Source organism: Botryllus schlosseri, chromosome 3, assembly GCF_051294905.1.
Source record: "Botryllus schlosseri isolate E-star chromosome 3, Bs_hap1, whole genome shotgun sequence".
Classification (NCBI taxonomy): Eukaryota; Metazoa; Chordata; class Ascidiacea; order Stolidobranchia; family Styelidae; genus Botryllus; species Botryllus schlosseri.
The window spans coordinates 37,830,259-37,836,258 of NC_137238.1; the positions used below are offsets into that span (position 1 = coordinate 37,830,259).

The window sequence follows — 6,000 nt, forward strand, 5'->3', positions numbered from 1 at the left end:
TTATAATTATTTTCAGTACAACAAAAGATACTTTCCAACATTCTCGGGTGGAAAGTGTCTGTGCTTACTAAGTAGCTTGCCAAGAATGGAGAAAGAAAGTTCAAAAGCAGCAACAGTTGCTGGCTGACAACACTGAAGTTGTGCGTACACTGCTGGTGACACACCGTGTTGTGTTGCTTCATTCTGGCAATGGTGTCTACATCACAATTTGTAATCATGCGCTACTTGATATAAAAACCAATGCCCATGCAGTGTTGCTTCAGTTGGGGTATTGCAGTACGTTGAGCATAATAACACAATGCCAATCTATTTGTTTCATTTGAATGTTTATGATTCACGATGAGCAGACAATGGGCCGTCTGTAACGGTATAGGCCTATAAAGTAGGCTACAAGCTGTCAAATGTCAAATGATAAGTTTGCCGACAGTCCAAAATCTACGATACAAACGAAATCCGGGTTGCAAAACAGTTTAAACTATTTTGACATTTTGTGACCTAACGCTACAATTTTTGACCTAGTTTTGACTTCTTTTTTTTTTGACATATCAAAAAAAATCGCCCTATTAATAACTGATATCTATCAAATGCTATTGTCGCACCAATTCCGAAAATCCAAATATTAACCAGCGCCTCAAAATCGCCAAGGAATGCAAAATTCGACTTTATTACAAACGATGGCAGCGCAGAGAAACAATTGTCTCACCCACTATTCGCACAATCGCAGCACAGTGAAACGCGCAATTGTTTTCGGGAACCGTTTTAGGTGATAGTAGCCAATACGTAATGCGGAGCAAATACATTCCCTTACTGATGTATTTTCCATCCAACGTTAAATTGTCGTATATGTTGGTTAATTACATGGCCTGCGTTGTCGTTGTTTGTTGCCTTTATGGTGGTTTCGACTGTAATAGTCATCTGCACCAGGTGCATAAAATCGAAATTGGCACCTTTAATCCGTTTTAGTCCGTGGGACGCGGTGGGCCAATGTTTATGAATCCACTAAAATTGCGATTTGTCCGCGCGTCGTCAGTGACCGGACGGGAAGAACAAATCGCTTACCAAGCTTATTTCTGCGACTTTTCTGTTTCAAACCAAATATATGGATCAGGTATGCTCCCTTGTCAACGACATTTAGAGCTCGGTGAAAGTTGCGGTCAGCTACAGCAGCAAAATACATTACGGGTATCCTGGTTGTTCAAACTGATGAAGAACGTGAAATATAGTCGGGCGATGGTTATTGCGTGAGTCCGCCTTCGAGTAGTGAAATCATAAATAGGACTGGAATGAAAACCCCCTGTAGGATCCATGAAATATGATAGAGGGAGAGAGAGAGATTTGGTGTTCTTTTTCACCTGTACAATCGAGATGTTTTGACGACGGAGTCGCGAGACGGCCCCCATTTTTTTCTCCTCCATGCCATCCGTGATCGCTGATATTTCGCTAGGTTGTAAAGGCTCTCTTTTAGTAAGAATGTAACAATAAATAGATATAAAAAAATGTTACAAATCTTCTTAGAAGTATTAAATTAGACACACACTCTGTTCTTGCAGGCCTAGAAGCATTGCACCAACTGACCAAGGGCGGGAACATGGAGTTGAAAATCAAAATGATCACGAAAGATGGAATTTATTGGGTCGCTAATTACAGGTGAACATTGGGGGTCTTCAAAAATGACTTTTTTTTCTCAAATCGTACTGCATGGCTACTTGATAAAATTGTTAGGTTACCTAATTTAGGCCTACACACCGAATTTGGTTCAATTCCAACCAGTAGCCGCATTGCTACAGGAGAGAGACAACAAATTTCCCGATGAACAGAATGTGTTCGTTGAAGCTGGGACTTGTATACACTGATCTGTCGCATCATCTGTCCTACTACGAACAGCACACCAATACTGTCTGCCAATACACTACTAGCTTACGATATCCAATTGCAGGGACGGCGGACCTATCGAGTGTCCACTGACCCTTCGACGTCGGTTCTAATTCTATTTCCTTTGTCCAGCTCCTTCCTCATCGGGCCCGGATCCGACAACTACAGACTGCGCGTATCCGGATACTCCGGGAATGCAAGCGGCGACGGCCTCGCACACCACAACAATCGTCAATTCTCAACGTATGACGCGGATCACGACGGTTGGTTACATAATTGCGGTTCCTCGTTCAAAGGAGGCTGGTGGTATAAGAACTGCGCCCACATCAACCTGAACGGAAACTTCGACGAAATCTGGTGGCGCGGCAACTCCAACCTCCTGCGGTTCTCGGAGATGAAGATCAGGGAGAGAACGTGAAAAGGACTTATGCACATTTGTGACGTCACGATTAGGAAACGACCTGCCCTCTCATAGGGCTGTGACGTCACGCCGGCGTATCGCTGTGTCAATTTAGCTTAATAGCGCCCCCTCGCGCTGTCCGTCTCGCTCAATAATTGGCGACCAACTCGCGGCGACGACTTATTCTGCACATGACTGGAAGTTGACTGTAGAATAAAACATTTCACGTGATTCTTGTAACAATTTCATTCATAAAAAGTGATGACAACTTGTCCCACATCTACTTTCAAAAGTATGTGGTTTTGCTTTAAAAAAAGGTTCAAGTGTAAGTGGAAGCGGGCAAAACGTACTCCACAAATGTACTTCATTACCAATCACTTATGTACACAATAAATATAGGCAGAGTTGAGATATTCCAAGTCGTTTTGACTGCTTCTTATCTTTTCCTTGTGTTGCACTCTTGCGGTGTTTAGAACTATCTATCTAGGAACTATCTACATTAGGCTATCAACTTAGTGAAAGAAGGTACATTACTATACATTCTACCAACGGTCACATATTTCAGTGGTTCGTCTATTCGTGATAACTAGGGATTTTGACATTTGACCTAACAACGATAGCTTTTGCACTACAAATGAAAATTTTGACATTTGAAATCTTACTTTCGAATGATTTAAAAATTAGACCTTAGGCCTATTGCACATAATGTCAGAATTTTTGTCCTTTTCTACATTTCTGGTTGGAACTATCTCCATATCAAGTAGCTTGGCTAAAATAGAAAAAAAAAAACAGCAGTTGTTTGCTGGCAACATTAAAGGGCAGTGTATACACTGCTGAATTACTAGTTTCTAGTTACTATAGCTTCATACCGACATGAGTTTTGCTGATATCTCGCGCTCCACTATAAGAACCAGTGTCCACCACGCAGTCAAGATTCAGATTTGAGATTTCGGCGTGAGCTTGTAAAAATATAGGACCCACTTAAAATTTAACTTGTTTTTAGTTGCGTTGATCATCACGCCAGAGACGGGATTTCAGCATTCCCGTGGCCACGGATTTTTTTTTGTGGCCGGCCATGAAAGGTGCTATTAACTCTTTCGACGCCGCGTATCCCCATATGTTCGCTAAATCGAGAGAGCGTATTTTTGTCTCGAAAATCTGACATGCCGTTTTGCGTCCATGGCAGTCGGGGCATTGTGCGGTAATGAATTCAAAATTCAAGACTTGCTACTATAAAAAACAATTTTGCTGGATTACCTTTACGGAATAGTAACTTTATTTGATATATATTTCCACGACGGTAATGATTTTCAACAGATGCCAATACCTAAAGACATTTTACATCATTATCACCAATCTTTAGCGACACATCGCGCGTTAAGTTAATATACGGATCTACTGAAGCCACCAAGTCAGTACATGTACTGCGACAACACAGACTTCACACCAATATATACGTATTTATTCAAGTTTTTCAAACGTAAAATTGCATCGGGAGATGACGAGGACTCAACGGAGACAAATAATGATGTTTTTGTGCAGATCGTTGCTTGTAATCGTACACAAATGGGCTCCGTCGGTATGTTACTGCGCCTGAAAAACAAACTTGAGTACCGGTACTAGCAGAAGTCAAATTTTCGAGCCATTATTGCGGATTTGACGTCACAATGATAACCTTGAAGCATCGACGGCCGAAGATCATGTCGGCAGCAGTATTTCACGACGGTTCTGAACCTCCGCATTGACATTGAAAAGGAATTAACGATTTAAGGATAATATATTATCAATATATAATATAATAAGAATATTCTGTGAAATTTACAACGTCACAGCTAATCTATAAGTACCATAGAAACACCAACAAAATCCATACCTTGGCAGCAGCGCGCCTGAAATCAGCCAAACTTCGGTTCAGTGTTGCCAACTCCGGCTGGACAAAAGTCGCTAAAACTGGTGTCGAAAATCGCTAGATGTCGCTAAATCTTGAAACAAAATCGCTAGAAAAAGTCGCTAAATCTTATTTCAATCCCTGCAGTTGTTGAATTTAACCGGACGATCCATATATTCCATCCATTTTGTTAGCTATATGTTAATCGTCTGTTTTAAACGCCACTTATCATATTTCGAGTTTATAATACGCAAGAGTCAGTCAACTCAAAGCGGGACAAAATGTGCGGTACATTTCAACAAACCATATCATCGCTCTTCGTGATCACTGACCAGGTTTGCAGTCATCACTCACTAAGTCACTATATATAGGCGTTACACAAACTGCCGCTGAAGGGAATATGAAGTGAAAAGCATCATAGATATACAGGTACCTTGCTCGATACGTCTGCGAGTACGCGAAACACGATCAATGATATATAGGCTAATATACATTGATGCAATATAGGCCTACTGACTATGTTCCCTTTAAGCTGCGCGCGTGCGCGGCCGCGCACTGCTGACGAAGTCTCCGCGCACAGAAAAACGTATCCCGCGCACAAGAAAGCCGAAGTGATGACCTTTTTTTCTGTCGTTACGCACTGTTTTCCGAGGGACCGCGCCAGTGAGTTGTTGAGTGTGCGCAGACTCGTGAAAAATTAGAGGGGATATTGAGGGGCAGTATTTGATATTGAAAGCGTGTTGCCTTTGGGGATTATTTAACGCAATTTTTCAGGGAAATAGCCACAAAATGACGACTTTCAGGATTAAACGAACTTTTGCCTTGTCGGAGCACTACGATGCATATGGTAGTAGTGGATGGGAGATAATGAACTAATCTAAAGTCTTATTCACCTCTCCAAACCCAAGATACCCTATACCAGGCCTGAGCAAAGTGCGACCCGCGGGCCAAATTCGGCCAGCGGAGCTATTCTGTACGGCCCGCGAAAGGTTGCTTGAAATTGAAAATATAAAACCTACTTTTTAATGTTGCTGCCCAGGTAGCACGCCTACTTGGGTACCACAAGGTATCAAGGTGAGATGAATTGTGGTAACCAGCTGGGGAAACCAAGCGGGAACCGTACATTTTTGGCCCCATATTACAGAGGTATTTTCTGGGGGACCATGTGGGTAACCCACTTAGCTGGCAGCGAAGACAATATTACGACCCCGGTCCTTGTAGCAGTGGCAGTAGCAGTGTAATTCGGCCGAGAAGTCGACGTCGAGATGTGCTAGGCGATGTTAGGTAAACCCTACACGTTAGTTTACTTTACATTGTATACTGTACAGTACATACCTGGAACCTGCTACCACCAATCACGCAAACCAATATATACGGTAATCTGAGTATATAATAACCTTTACGGTGGGTGAGTGAGGCCGTCATCACTGTTTAAGTGTAATCGTTGAGTTATATTTTCAACTGAACAAGAAACACACAATGTACAATACGATAAGATAGAAAGCGATGTAATGAACAGATAGGAGGATGCCGACCGACGCGCAGTTGCCGTCTTTTAGACTGACATCTACCTCGGCTTAGAGTGCCCGCCGTCACAGTTACTCTCGATGTTGATCATTTTCGAGGCCAGGGCCCTTGCTAGCGATTTCCATAACTTGTGTGTGAGTGCATTCTTTCGTCGAGTCATTCTCGGGTCTCATGTCGCAAGAAGAGGAGCCCGGACAAACCTCTGACGGGAGTCGAACAGAGGCCGCCGGATTCTTAGGCGCTTATCATCACCAGTACCCGAATTCAATTCATATGGAGGTGAAATTCAATTTGGAAATGTCCCAGCGACCAG

At 42.6% G+C, this 6,000-nt stretch overlaps 2 protein-coding genes and 1 long non-coding RNA gene across 3 annotated transcripts in view; 2 read left to right on the forward strand and 1 right to left on the reverse strand.

The window, feature by feature from the left end:
- Nucleotides 1-6,000, forward strand: part of LOC145435243 (E3 ubiquitin-protein ligase PPP1R11-like) — a 128,753-nt gene that overhangs the window by 67,842 nt on the left and 54,911 nt on the right. The gene's annotated exons all lie outside the window — the stretch shown is intronic.
- Nucleotides 1-6,000, forward strand: part of LOC145436570 (fibrinogen-like protein A) — a 33,641-nt gene that overhangs the window by 5,096 nt on the left and 22,545 nt on the right. The window lies entirely within an intron of this gene.
- Nucleotides 3,713-4,184, reverse strand: LOC145436484 (uncharacterized). Its single transcript, XR_013914318.1, has 2 exons — nucleotides 4,146-4,184; nucleotides 3,713-3,865 (listed from the first exon to the last, which is right to left on the reverse strand). It is a non-coding gene; the product is annotated as an uncharacterized LOC145436484 (long non-coding RNA).